Source organism: Patagioenas fasciata, chromosome 3 (assembly GCF_037038585.1).
Source record: "Patagioenas fasciata isolate bPatFas1 chromosome 3, bPatFas1.hap1, whole genome shotgun sequence".
Lineage (NCBI taxonomy): Eukaryota > Metazoa > Chordata > Aves > Columbiformes > Columbidae > Patagioenas > Patagioenas fasciata.
The window spans coordinates 85,119,790-85,134,970 of record NC_092522.1 but is presented as its reverse complement, the minus strand read 5'-3'; the positions used below and the strand labels follow the sequence as shown (position 1 = coordinate 85,134,970).

At 34.8% G+C, this 15,181-nt stretch overlaps 1 long non-coding RNA gene across 3 annotated transcripts in view; it reads left to right on the top strand.

Annotated features, from left to right (window-relative positions):
• Nucleotides 1-15,181, top strand: part of LOC136099285 (uncharacterized) — an 85,764-nt gene that overhangs the window by 2,383 nt on the left and 68,200 nt on the right. For all 3 annotated transcript variants that reach the window (XR_011738671.1, XR_010651067.2, XR_011738670.1), the window contains 2 exons: nucleotides 955-1,091; nucleotides 3,319-3,410. This is a non-coding gene — a long non-coding RNA (uncharacterized lncRNA). The remainder of the gene's footprint in view (nucleotides 1-954; nucleotides 1,092-3,318; nucleotides 3,411-15,181) is intronic.

The following is a 15,181-nucleotide window of genomic DNA, read 5'->3' as shown; positions in this document are numbered from 1 at the left end:
AGGGACTTGCCTAAGGAGGATTCACCATGCAATATGAATATCGCTGGGTGCTCTATTTATGCAGTGCTGAGGAAAATTCATCCTCACTCCATGCCTTGGAGGCATCAGCTACTTGCTTGACCCTATTTTTAACAGCACGGTAGTTAAAAGTTTTTTCAGTCTAGGGGAATCTTCAGTAAATGCACTAGAAGAAGACCTCATTCTTCATCCGTTACAAATATATAATGGCAGGGCAGGATAACACATTTCTTTGCTTCTGTTCAGAAAGGAGGTGTTTGCACTAGAATGATACTTGATACAGTGTGACAGATAAGTACATCATTCATTTAAACAGTCTATTTTTGTTGTAAAAGGCTCAAAGGGCTGGATACTCAGCCCCTAGAATAATAACACTAGTTGCAAGGCTCTGACAGAGCAGGTGGAGTCCTGATTTCATTGCACTGCATGAGTTCAGCATTCAGTGGGAACAATATTAAACTAATTCTGATTTTGAAAATCCAGTCTATTTAGTATTTAGTATATGCCAAACCAAGATAAATATTTTCAAATAGATTCTCTTTGCATTAGAAAAGACATTTTAAGACAGGGCAAAGTCAACTTGCTTTTCGAAAAATTATTCACATATGTAACAGAAAACAAAAAGAAAACAGATATTTATAACTTACACTATGATATCTGTAGTGTGAAAAGAACATTTGCATATTTCTTCCATTCAGTGTGCAAGAGAGATTTACTAGAAGATGTAAAGAAATGTGCTACATGATACTGAAATTTACTTTTTTGCCTTAATGGCTGGGTCTCATAGAAATGTACCAGCTGCTGAGGCTGGCAGGCTTTTTAAATTCCATGCTTGCAATTCAGAAATAATTTGGTTTTGGGAATAAACGAGAGTATGACAGTTTGTCTATAAATATGTCACTATCTGTTTACTTCACCGTGTGTCGATTGGATTAGTTCCTTATTCAGGGAGAAGAAGCTGAATCAGCCATTCCAGACTTCCTGCTGCCTGGAAAGGACCCCTCCTGCTACCAAGGAAAGCCAGGACTGAAAAACCAAATACCGTGCCCTTGACTTGGTTATGGAAAAAACGGGTTAGTAATTAAAGAGGCTTCTATGGAGACAGCCATTAGCTGTGTGCATCAAGTTACCTATTTTCTGCACAATAATTTGTGTAGGTGTCAGAAGAATCTCAATAGTTCACCAATTAATGAAATACTCTTGGAGTCAAGTGTTTGGCTGAATGATGGCTGGGTGTTTTTTAAAGTCTGCTTCTCCATCTGCAAACAGCTGATGCCTGCATTAAGCTAAGATCAAATGGAAAATATATTCAGCATTTCAGAGATACCCAGAAGCAAAATAACAGTATCAGGAGCTAAGCTTTCTTATGCTTCCTTTGTATATGTCAACTTATATTATACTGCACGATGTATCATTCTTCCCAGTGTACTTAATATTATAATGAAAGAGGACCATTAATATGGAAAGTCACAAGACTATTGCTTTCATATGCAAAATAAATTGCACGCAGCCACACCTCTGACCTGAACTTTTGAACCTGGAAGCTGTAAAATTTGCTTTTTATACAATCCTGAGAGTTTTGATAGTGCCTACTACTGTTTTTTTTCCTGACTAATGAAAAATATCCCTGTTCATAGCCTGAAACAGCCATACTACTGCTGTGATAACTGAATCACTGAAGGTATATACAACTCCTTCCTGAAATGTTTATTCTTATTTCTTTCAGTATGAAGGTACAGTACAAAAGTGTCAAACTCAAAAGAAATATTCTTAAATATCCTAGGCAGGATAAATCTTTTTTTTTGGGAAAAACGTTTCTCTCTCTCTTAGTCTCTTTTTCTTTCTCTTAGCTATAAATCCTTTTATTTTCCTAGCTTTGATTTCTGTTTTGTCTCTTTTGTACATATACCTCAGTTTTCTTGTGGCTTTGTTTGTTGTTTGTTTTTTAATGTATATATTGTTAATATAACCAAGATCAAAAAAGAGAGTGGGAGGTGTCAATTAAGCACTGAACACATCATGCAGACTCTGAGTAATGCTATCTGTTCCAGGGGGCTAGTTCTGCTTCCTTAGAAACCAGTCAGTGTTATTAGAGTTTTTCATGGCATCAGAGTGTACTTTTGTTTGGGTTTGGTTTGTTGTTATTGTTTAGTTAGCTGAACTATTATTATTATTATTATTATTATTATTATTATTATTATTATTATTATTATTATTATTATTATTATTATTATTATTATTAACATTCCAAATAGACTAGTCAGATTTTATTCAGTGGAAGAGCAGTTCTACCCTTTATCCCGTACATTTCAGCCCATCCATGTGCAGCTGCCAGGACACAGACACCTTCTTCTCAGCTGCTTTGTGACAACGTTTTTCAGAAAACATATCTCATGTTAGTATAGACTACAAACATTTATAGAAAAATCCAAAACAGTTATGAAATCCATTCCACTTTAAGGTAAACATACTACCATACAGCCAAAAAAAACCTTTTTGACAAACAAATAAAGAAGACCAACTCGAAAAGTCTTCTATGAGACAGAGAGAGAAAGTAAAGGGAAAAGAAAAGGGAAGGAGAAGGGGGAAAGGAAAAGGAAAGACAAAGAGGAAGGGGAATTGGAAGGGGAAAAGAAAGGGAAGAAAAGAGAAAAGGTTCCAGGAGGACCCACAGGTCAGTTCCATTGGATCACTCAGAAGATGCAATCACTTAGCAAGCAACTGAAGACTTCAGTTTTCTGTCTAGGCCCTTGACTTACTATCTCCTATGTAGAAATTCAGCAGTCTGGAATGTCAGACTTCAGTATTGACAAGTCTCTTTTTTACAGCTATGATCAGCTTTAGCTCTTCTGGGTCTAAAGTGCACCCACTGTGGGACCAGGGAGAGAAGAAACACAAGACACTATATTTAAGGGTAAATTGAAATAAGTATCTTGTCAAACCCAGGCGAAGTATGTTGTATTGATTATGAGTTTAACAGCTTACATATATATACTCAAACAAGAGGACCCTGCCTGCTTTAATATTTCCAGTATCTGTGGTATCTCATGTTAAGCTTACTGGTTTGCCACATAATTGCATCATTAGTAAACCAGTGCTCATGTTCAGTTTCAACTTTCTATTGGCTTAGAGAAAGGATTTCAAATTTGCATTTAAATGAAATTGAGCAAAGAGTGATAAAGGCTTCAATTAAAAGGCCACCTGTTTTTGTTAATTCATTTTTAATAGGAACAGTAAATATTTTCAGTTGATCCACTTTCTGCTGTAAGATGGGCATAGTCTTCTCTTCTTTATCTCCAGTGTCAGGCAACCTTCATTAGAGGACTCAATCATTTTCTCTGACTGAAGGAACCTGTTCCAAACTTTATGAATCTGTTGGTACAAGACAAAAAGTAAGTAAAACAAATAGCTATTTAGGAAATATAACAAACTAGCATGTAATCAAAGTAAATTCTGAAAACAAAACATGTTATTTCCTTATTTACACTCTTCTTGGATCTCACGGACCTCACTTAGGTTTGCTGGTATGAAACAAAAGTAATCTTCCATGTCACAATTATGTAATGCAATCAAAACTTAAGGATTACAAATACATAAAACACAAATCATGACAAGCAATTTTCATGGAGTATAAACCTAACCAGTGTTCAGGGAGTATAAGCTCCAACTGGCACCTCGAAACATTATGTCTTCCTATAAAATGTCTTCCTCTGATGCTAAATCATTCACTTTTTAGTCTTGCTTTTTAGGTTTACAGCTCTAGTTTCATCCAGTTGCCATTAGTGACATAGTAGCTCATCTTGTTTTTCTAATACTTCTGAAATAATTTGTAGCCATAATTGTTTTTCTGTTTTCCATTTACTGTAACCATAACCACTAATTTGCTAACAACATCTACACTTCTATTACAACCAAAGCTCAGAAATCCAAGTAATTTTCTCAAGAACAATTTGCACCGGACACTCTTCTCTTTGAGAATGCATTGCAAGCATTTAAACAAAGAACTGAAACATTTAATTAGCATGTGCTTGCTTCCCACTAACAGGACATCACACTACTGTGTGGATGGATTAAGTTTCTCATAGCGCAAGCCAGAACACATCTTGACAGCTGTGTTTTTCATTCTCAGATGTCTAGTTAAAAGAAACAGAGGGGTCCAATCCCACTTTCAAAAAAATTCTCTTTGACTTAAATTTTATACATATATATAGATAGATAGATAGATATAGATATATATATAAATGCTATGTGGTTTTCCACAATAAACTTAGCAAGGGATAATGTTTTTCATTCCTGGTTTAATTAAGAAGGGGGTTAACAGAAATGTAAATAGAAGATGTTCATGAGAAACCTCATGTTAGGGGATTTAACCCACATTTGTTGCAAGTTAAACATTTGCAAAAGAAAATAAACACTAAAATTCTCTCTCTCCTCACCTTTTCCACTCTCCCCTCTCCCCCCACCCTGTGTGGCTGTATGTGTTTCTGATTGACATACCCACACAATTTGTTTGGTTTTATATTTGCTGGAGGAACTAATGTATCAGGAGTTTTAAATAATGGATTTTTATTTGACTCAGATTCTACTTCTTAACTGGTAGCTGCTGCAGTTGTAGTTTTCTTTTAATGCTTATAGAGTTAAACTAAAAATATCTCCCGAAGTTCGGCATGAGTACATGTTGCAAAAGGTTTGGTCCAAATGCTCTGCCATTAAATAAATATATTCATCTTTTTCTTTAAAGTTAGAAGGCTAAAGAAACTGGAACAAAGTATATAAATAACTGATTTTAGTTCAGCTCAAAGGGTCAAAAACATCTAGTCACTATGCCTATGGAGAAGGGACTTCTTAATGCTCTCCAACCCACTTCAAAGGACTCAGTGTTCTTTCTCTCACTACCCTTGTAAAGCTCTGTATGAGTAATTATTGCTGTAGCTGTTACAGATTAAGCTGAAACAGAGAAAAGAGACTGCGTGAAACTCAAGGTAAAGTGTGGGAAATAGCAGCTTCTCACTCAATGGCCACCTGCTGCCCTGCAATATGAACATCTAAGATGTTGACCAAATGACCAAATGACTGTATTGGCTGAAATAGCAAGTGGTGAAGGATATGTACTCATTTAATTCCTATCAATTTCAGCTGGAGTTAAATATCTAGGTATGTTTTCCAAATTTGGAAGTGTACATTATCTTTATCGAAATATTAAAGGGTCTAAGTTCAGTTGTGTCCACTGAGGAACTAGATTCAGCTAGAAGCTAGGTTTTCTACAGCCTTTACCAACTACCTAAAAGAAAAAGACTCTTTCCCGTAAAAACATGTTTAGGAATGCCATCAGGTTGGAAATTACTTTTGAAAATCTGAACATAACAACATTACACTGAAGAAACAACAATTCTATTTTCACTTGCAGAAATATTTATTTATTTAATATAAAAACTGCTTAAAAGAAAAAAAAAAGTTACTTTTGGTATTTTGAGTTTTCAACAGAAACATAAGTTTTACTGATTCTTGTCCCCGCCTCCCTCCAAATGCTTTAAAAACCTGTTTTGAGACACAATTCACAGAATTCTATTGTCTCAAATTATGCCTACCTAATTTTTACGAATGCAAAAAGAACATAATTTTTCAGATCAGCCCTCTTTTTTCGGGGGCAGAAAAAATTAACGACTGCCAGATTAATTTTTATATTTGGATAATTGCACAATATTCCTAATGAAGATAATGAGCAATTTGTCAGCAAAGAAATAAGAGGTGCTGAACAGAGTTCACATACTTCTAATTGTGACTTTTATTGGCCAACAGAGGAAAATATTTAATCATCTCATTTTACTGGATTGTAAACATGGATCTAAAGGACAACCTATAATTGATAGTTTAAAACCCCACAGAAACTTCTCTTTCAAAGAAAAATAAAGTTCATAGTACTGTTCTTTGGTTTTTTTTGTTCATTTATTGGGTTTTTTGTTTGTTTGATATGCTGGTGGATTACTGAGGTTTATCTGAGAGTACTTTAAGAACTGATTTTCTCTAATATCACAGCCATTTTCTGTGAACCTCACTTGAATAACACAATGCGGTAGGAATTTATCACAGTAGGTTGATGGTGTCTGGAGCACCGTTAGCACAAAGTAGTGACATGGCAGAAAAATCTACTGTTATGTGAATCCACCAGCTGCTACCTACCTCCTCACAAGGACAAGATGAAGATAAAAGGAGTAGGCATGTTGGGTTGAGCTGTATTATTTCTTTCAGCTGCTCTGTCCTACTCTAAGTACAGATGCCGTAAACTATGCTTTATGCTTAAACCACCCTTTGGGTTTCTGTCTATTTGCAAATTCAACTTATCCTTCTTCTATTTCTGAGGTCTTTTTGAATCATCCTGGTCATGGAGGAGGTTTAAAGCATTTGAGAGGCTGGTTTAACACACCCTTACAAATAGTGGAGGGCAGGGGGTAGGACTGGAATTTTAATAATCTGTCAAGTAGATGTTAATTATATCATCTTCTGCCAAGCATGTCTCCCTGGAAACATTACTCTGCCCTGCCCTGCCCTGCTGTTCCCACTTGAGCTGAGTTCATCAAATAGGTATCACTGAAACTCTTCAAATTGATCCAAAATTTATACACTATGCTCTTCTTTCTCCAGGCGGTGAGAACAACACACCTCAGAAGAGTTGTAGTTCAGCCTTTTACTAAATTAATCAGAAAACTTTGCAAAGTAATCTCTTGCTTAGCTCTAATTAGGATTAACCAGTCAGGGGTCATACTCTATTCTGGTTAATACCACTTGTATCACCTAAAAAATAAATGGATTATAAGATTAAGTCTAGTTTCTGAATATGTTAGAAAACATATTAAACCTGTAGATGACATTAAAGTATAGTTAAAAATCCATTATGAAATAAAAGTTTTGTACCTTTTTTTTAATTGTTTTTTTTTGGAGCGCTTAGCTCTATATTTCTTTAACAATCCAGTTACGTTTGTAAATACTCTCAGATTTTACCTCTTTATATCCCTGATAGACAACATATACACAGGTTACCTCATGTATCTAGTGGGATTAGATCAAAGAATCTGAGTGTCTCTTTCTCATTGTGCTGTTTTCTCAAAAAAAACCCAAACCAAATCAAACCAAAACCCAACATTTTTACTTCAATAATACAGGAAATAGATAACACAAGTCTGATAAACCTTCAATAGCCATTATGACAGTAATAAAGGAAAAATAAAGTTTAACATTCATAGACAAATACAAGACACAGTGCACTTTTAAAAAATGACTGAATTTACATTTGAAAATTACATGATGGAAATATAGGTAGAAGCAGTAGATTAAAAACATACACTAGTTAACTACGCAATAAAAAAACTTAACCACCTAGGCAAAGATAAAGGAAGAGAAAGTGAGTAAAAGTATGATTGGATTTGTATGTGCACATGAAACATACAGACATAAAATTATGTGTTTATACATATGTATATATTAAACATATGTTAAAAAAATGTGATTTTCATATTTTATCCTCTCATAGTTCCACCACAGTTGTGCGCATCTTTCTTTTCCCAGTTTCTGCTCACAGCATAGCATAGGTGGTTAACCTTTCTCTAACTAAGATTCAATTTAAAATTACTTGATACAGTTCACCATTCATATAAATTTAGGACCACTTCCAAGGCAGAACTAAGCCCCAAATAAATTGAGAGGTAGAGGGAAATTCTGTGATCCTGGATATACTGGTTATCGGTATGGCAAAAACCCTTTTAATCTCCCTACTAAATCTGCAATTCATCACGGTTGTTGTGGTTGTCATCCATTTTAACATTTTACTTGAGTTTGTCTAAAGCTCAGAATGAACTTACATGTAGGAGAAATCATTCCAGAGTCAAGTTTATTTCAGAAACATGAAACAAGTTAACTTTCTTTTCTTTTCCTTTCTTTTCTTTTCTTTTCTTTTCTTTTCTTTTCTTTTCTTTTCTTTTCTTTTCTTTTCTTTTCTTTTCTTTTCTTTTCTTTTCTTTTCTTTTCTTTTCTTTTCTTTTCTTTTCTTTTCTTTTCTTTTCTTTTTTTTCTTCCTTTCCTTTCCTTTCCTTTCCTTTCCTTTCCTTTCCTTTCCTTTCCTTTCCTTTCCTTTCCTTTCCTTTCCTTTCCTTTCCTTTCCTTTCCTTTCCTTTCCTTTCCTTTCCTTTCCTTTCCTTTCCTTTCCTTTCCTTTCCTTTCCTTTCCTTTCCTTTCCTTTCCTTTCCTTTCCTTTCCTTTCCTTTCCTTTCCCTTCCCTTCCCTTCCCTTCCCTTCCCTTCCCTTCCCTTCCCTTCCCTTCCCTTCCCTTCCCTTCCCTTCCCTTCCCTTCCCTTCCCTTCCCTTCCCTTCCCTTCCCTTTTTCTTACGCCTCGCCTCGCCTCGCGCCTCGCCTCACCCCTCTCTTCTTTATTCTCCCCTCCCCTCCCCTCTCCTCCCCTCCCCTCCCCTCCCCTCCCCTCCCCTCCCCTCCCCTCCCCTCCCCTCCCCTCCCCTCCCCTCCCCTCCCCTCTCCTCTCCTCTCCTCTCCTCTCCTCTCCTCTCCTCTCCTCTCCTCTCCTCTCCTCTCCTCTCCTCTCCTCTCCTCTCCTCTCCTCTCCTCTCCTCTCCCTCTCCTCCTTTTACCTTCCCTTCCCAGCCAGCAGTATCTGCCCATAATGACTAGAATAACTAAAAATCGGTACTTTTCCCTGGAAGCATATTGTGAATGTTATGGACAAGGTTCTGACAGCTATCATATTGAATGATATTGAAACTATAAAAGGAATATTTGTGTTCCTTTTTGACACCTGATAAAATACTCCTGCCTTCTGAAGCTCATTTCATTTTTTTTTTGTAGCTTTGTTTTTGTTGGTTTTGGTTGGTTGGTTGGCTTTGATTGCTTGGTTGGTTTTGTTTAGTTTTGTTTTCTATTAAGGACAGTTCATTCAGCTAGTCATTCATTTTTTGCTCTTGGCCCATGATGAAAAAAAATATCTCATTTTGATCCACATAAATTTTAATTTAAGCTAAAGTACAAAGTTTCCTAGTTAACACTGACTTCCTTCAATATTGCCTATTAAGTTGATTTTTCAAAGATTTTTTTAGATGATTGTACTTCAAACAAGTATTATTTAGGAATTATTACATATGTGAAACTGAAAGCTTAGAAAAATTCATAGCCTCTCTGAAATAAATAGGTCTAGGCTTTACCATCTTTCACTGCATGGCATAGAAATGACAGGGAAAATGGCTTTCTTTTCAAGGTTGAAAAAATCCCATATGTTTACAGATTACATATTTTTGTTCATCTACGTATTATTGTCCTTACATGTATTATTATATGATCATATGTATTCATTTTTGGTTTTAAAAGGTATTTTTTCATTTTTCCAGTGTTCCAACACTATTCAAAAATCAGTTCAGTTGCATATGAAATTAATTTGAAATTTAATCTTAACTGATCCATTAATAGGAATGTATCTATAATGTCAAAATTTGATTATTCGAAGGATATTTTTTACCTGGTGAACTTCACAGTGAAGAGATTTTCACCATACTTGAAGACCTTCAAAATGGCAATTTATGAGTGTATAAAATCAACTTCATATCAATAGAAAACACAGAATATTTTTAATCTCTATCATGATTGTCCCTTCATAGACATGCCTCAACATTTCAGGATATTGAACACTGACAAAGTGAAATATTTCTCATAGTTCTGAAATTAAGGTTTTGTTTTCTCAAGAATCTTGACAAATGACAGCATTTGACTTTTTTGTCATAAGGAAACTGTATGAAAGGTTATAGATCAGTTCCTTTGTTTCTGTATATTTTTTATTTCTCATTACTCAAAACAAACAGAAGTTAAAATATTATCTTCTTAGAGGGTATGGTACAGTTATATTTATATGGCACTGATTAAGCCATTTACTCTCCTCATTACCTACATTATTTGGAATACAGTATTCACCAAACTTTGCAATAAAACATATGAACAGCATACATGAGAATAATTCTGTTTCCTGTAGCTGCTAATGTACTTTTTCTAAATACCTTTTTATTTATTGATTGGTTTGTTTTGTTTCTTGTTGTTGTTGTTTTGGTTTTGATTTTGTGTGTGTTTTTTGTTTGCTTTGTTGGTTTTTGTTTGGTTTGTTTTTTTCTTACATGGTGCTTCAATATATGTATAAAATAATCTGAGAAACTGTATTGTAAAAAATACAAGTCAGGAACATATAACTCCATACCTATGCTTTCATTCAAAAAAAAAAGCTATTTTTGTTTTTGTTTTTTTTTCTTTTTTTTTTTTTTTTTTAATTTCAGGAATATGCAATACTTTAAAGGATTCAGTGTTTATATTAAAGTTAAAAACAGTACATGGATTGCCAGATAAAGTGCAAACCTGCTGCAGAAGTACCCTGTTGTTCAAATCAGAGCACTACAGGCATTTTTTCAGGAAGCCTGACAAAAGTTCTGCTGGTGAGTTTAGGTTTAATATTAGGAAAAGGGTCTTCACTCAGAGGGTGGTGGAGCACTGGAACAGGCTTCCCACAGATGTAGCCATAGTGCCCAGCCCGACAGTATTGAAGAAGTATTTGGACAACACTCTCAGACACATGGTGGGAATTTTGGGGTTGTCCTATGCAGTTGGACTTCATGATCCCTTCCAACTAAGGATATTCTATGATTATGTTCTATGAGACAAATAACAGAAAATAGGATGATTTAGCTTGTGTCACAGGCAGCCACCTTGGACTCCTAACTCTGATGAAGTAATGTCCATGCACACTAAAAAGGACAGACAGGCCCCTTCAGACAAAACCATGATCTAATTTGCTTTTGAAACTTTGCGGTGTAGTTCCCTTCTTCATTCAGCAGACATTACTTTTTCCCCTGTTCCCAAGCAAGCAAACAGAATACACGTTGTACTGGTAAGTACTCAATCAAACATGAAGCACATATAATTTGCACTGGATAAGAAATGTCACTGGTGATTTTCCACCTTAAGATTTGTAAAAGTCCTGCAGGACATCAGCAGTTCTTCCATATACTCAGAGAAGCCAATGTATCACTGGAAGTACTGGCAACCTTACATATATGAAACTGTGACTTTTTGTGTCAATATGAGGACAATAAAGACCAAAATAATAGTGATCTGTGCCACAGCAATATACTAAGAACAGAATATAATTCTCCACTCTTTGAACTACCAACAGCAATATTTGGAATTACTGTCATCTGTAAATAGTTTGCATTTCTATCGCAATCTATTTTAAGTTTGTTGTGTTTTGTTTTTTTTTTTTTTCTGGTGTATGCTTCCTCTTTCCCCAAACTCAAAGATATCAAGAAGGATTCTACCTAAAGAAAGCAATATCAGTAACTCAGTGTAATATAGTATTTTTCACTTTGTTGTTTATTTTCTAGTAGTTTTATTGAATTACACATCTAATATATTCTCCATCCTCTAATAAAACCTTCCAAATATTATTGTAAATTCTACCTTTTTTTTTTTTTTTAAATTGTGTGAACAAATGTACTTCAACCAAAAACTTCAGATGTCATTTGTTCTTGTTACAAATATCTTACTCTATCTCCTCTACATGTATCTGTCTTTAGTGTCCTGCCATCCAGCTGTCTCAGTAACTGAAATATTTAGGACCCAGTTTCATTCCACGAGCTTCATTCAAGATTCATAGGTGATATTAAATTCAACATGTGCTCACAACTGGGCATGAAATTCTAATTGCTTCATTGTTATGTGTCCATTCTACATGCAATGTCTGAATCACAAAAAAAAAAAAAAAAAAAAATCCATCTCTCTTCTAAGTTTAGCTGAAAGACTATGGCAGAGAGTTGAAGAATACTTGAATTTCATTACAAGTTTTCTCCTAAAAATGTCCCTGGAACAAGTCAGGGCATACTCCCAAACAGAAATTGTGTAGGAAAGAAGGAAAGGCATGAGAGACTTTAAACAAAAAATCTCTGGTATTATATAGGTGGAATTTGCATGGAAAATTAACTGTAACCATCTGAATGGATGACAAGTTTTTGTTACTATTACTCAGTTAAGGTTGAGAGTGGCTCTGATTGGGCCTTTCCAATAAATGATCTCCCCAGACAGTAAACACGTGAATAATGCAGACTGACATTTTGATCTTAGCAGCAAAAACTTTCAAATATCTACTGATTTAGAGATCCTGTAGCGTATTGGTTTGGCTGCATAACTGTCCCATGAGATGGAAGGGTGGCAGATGTGTACCAGAAGGTCTGAATAAAACAGTGGCTCACAGGAGTTCATCAGACTTGTCCAGCAAGACCAGATGAACTCAGGAGAGTTTAGAGATTTATGAGGTTGCCTAGAACCTTTTGTGCTACAAGGAAAAAAAAAAAAAAAGTTGGTGTCCTTTTCACTCATCAGATCAGAAACTTTGATTTTTGAGAAAAAAATTATTAGAACAGTTATTTCATATTGAAAGCAGACTGATGTTTAAAAAATACTCTAAATCTTAGTGTTTTTCCTGGACTGCTAACTGAGTAAGATGGAAAGAAACACAAATCAGAATAAAATTTACATTTTCTTGAGAGACACCACTCAGATATCACTATGCTCTAACATGTTTCCAATAAAGTTTGGCACATGTATATCAGCCAAAGCACATGAATCTTGTCTACCACGGGTACAGTGCTGATTAAAGTTCAGTTATAATGGGTGATAAAACAGAAATTATGGTAAAATATATTGGAAAGGTTTACATTTCTAAATAAATATAGATGTATTTATTTTAAGCTCACAAGAATTCCTAAAACTTTGGTAGAAGAGGGTAAGTTTTGGGTTATTTAAAGCAGTTAGCCAGCAAAATATTTACCTAAAATATGTAAATAAGAAATATGGATCTGTCTTCTACAGCCAGAAGCTAGAAACATATTGCTGTTTTACCTTGATTTCTCAGATTGCCTTTTATAATTTAAACCCTTTTTTCAAACTTTTGTCCTGATTATAATCAGTGATATGAAATTCTTTGATCATCTAGTGATTTTTTACAGAAAACTCTTAGAAAAACAAACAACAAATTTCTTTTCCAGCTAGTGTCATATACATACTGACAAGGCTCTCAGCTGCTTTCACTTAAACTTCATCCCGTACTAACTAGAAGCATTCACAGTAAATAGTGATTGCTTGGAGCCTAGTCAGATATCTCTAAAATCTGTGAAAAAAATCCCAGAACGAAAGGACCCTGGCTTATAGCATGAAACACAGAGCATTCCTATCTTTCTTGAGAAGTTTCCAACGAACTGAAATATTCAGAACTTAGGGAAATTGCAATATTGTTGATTTACTCTTGGATTCTTTTGGTCTAATTGACAGTGATGAAGTAGAAGCTTTGTTGTCTATAACATATTGAAATGTGGTTTTGAAATTTAATTAGGGCAGCTTACTGAAAACCACAGACAGCAAAGTATAAGTATTTCATATGAAAAAGACAGAAATAAACAATAAGGAGTAAAATAAAACTATGAAATTTGGTGATTCCTTTGTCATGAATGATCATAATAACACTTTACAACTGAGCTAAATTAAAAACAGATAAAGTATTAAAACAAACAAACCAAAAACACCCCAAAAAACACCACACCCACCACCACACCAAACCACTCAACAAAATATCCCAACCTGAGAAACAGAATGAAATCTCTTTCAAATAAATACTCACAGGTACTTAGTGGCTCTTTAGGATATACTAAGAAACCCTCCTAGAGGAAACTGGGTAATGTAATGAAGTTGGTAATGAGGACAACACAAATTACATTTTCGAAAAGTGTAAAAGTATGTTTCTTCCATTAAAGAGTGAAACTTAATGGTAATATTTTTTAAAAGCATGAAAGTCTGCATTTCCAATAGTGACCAATAACTCTACTATTAAGGACTTGTGTTTTGAAGATTCACAATCAGCACTAATTAAGAGTTCCAAACATAAAAGAAGAAAACTCTGATCTAAATTTCTTTCCCACTTGGAATTTAGATATAAATTTAGAAAGTAACTTAGTGCCTTCAAATTTAAGAACAGGAGTATATCTGGTATGGTGTCTGCCACTAGAAGCAGTATACTGTCTTAAACTTCCACAGTGGAGTTAGGGTAAACCAAGTATCTCAGAAAAGAAGACATGGAAGTCAGAAAGTTGAGGGAGATAACAGCTTAGATGGACTCAGACAGGAGTGAAGATCTGTACAAAATGCTACAAACAGATGTTTCTTGAAACACTTTTCAATTCTTGCTGAGCACTGTTATAATTCTTTTTGATTCACCTCATGTTAACAACTCCAAATACTGCCTCAAAACATGGTGTTTAACCTGTCTGTTAGGTTATGAAAGGTATGATTGAAATACTAAGTGAAAGGAAAAATTTGAAGATAAAATTCCATCTCCATGAGTATTCCAGGTGCAGAAATATTACATCAAGAAATAAAATGTCTATTGTCAGTGTTTAAAAAAAAAAAAAAATTGATCCTGTTTTACAAGCTATATTTTGACAATAAGTACTGGAATAAGTTCCAAAATGGGGAACTTAGCTGGGGAATGTGTACTTTCCGAGTCTCAGTCAAGACTGGGCATAAAGTAGAGTCCAAATTGTTGATATTATCCAAATAAAAGTGTTTCTGAGCATATAGAGAAATTCCCTGGTCTCCAGGTAGTTTTCATGCTAAAGCTGGGATACCAGTAGAGTCATGGTTTCTTGTTAATTAAGCAGAAACTGAACATAAGTTTTCAGGGTAATTATTAAAAGCAGTGAAACGCTTTAGAGGTGTGAGTTCTTTTGGGAGGATTTCTCCTCTGTTGGATGATTTTACCTGTAGTCCTACATAGTTAGCCATATCAGTAAACTGATAATCAGCAATATTTTTAGAATTGCCTTATGTTATTTCATCAAGACATTTAGGAGGTAATTCATTGACATACATGTAGCATGCAGGTATGTCTTCTACACCCATATTTAAGAGGGAGGAAAAGGAAGAAAGAGAAGACGGTAACAAAGCAGAAAGCTGTATTCATAGCACAGGAAGCTTAGAGGCTTAGTATGGTTCAGGATAATGTTTAGCTTCTTCTCATTTACTTACTAGCAACATGATTATTTTCACATAACTAATTTCCCTAGCTTGATTTCTTTTAGG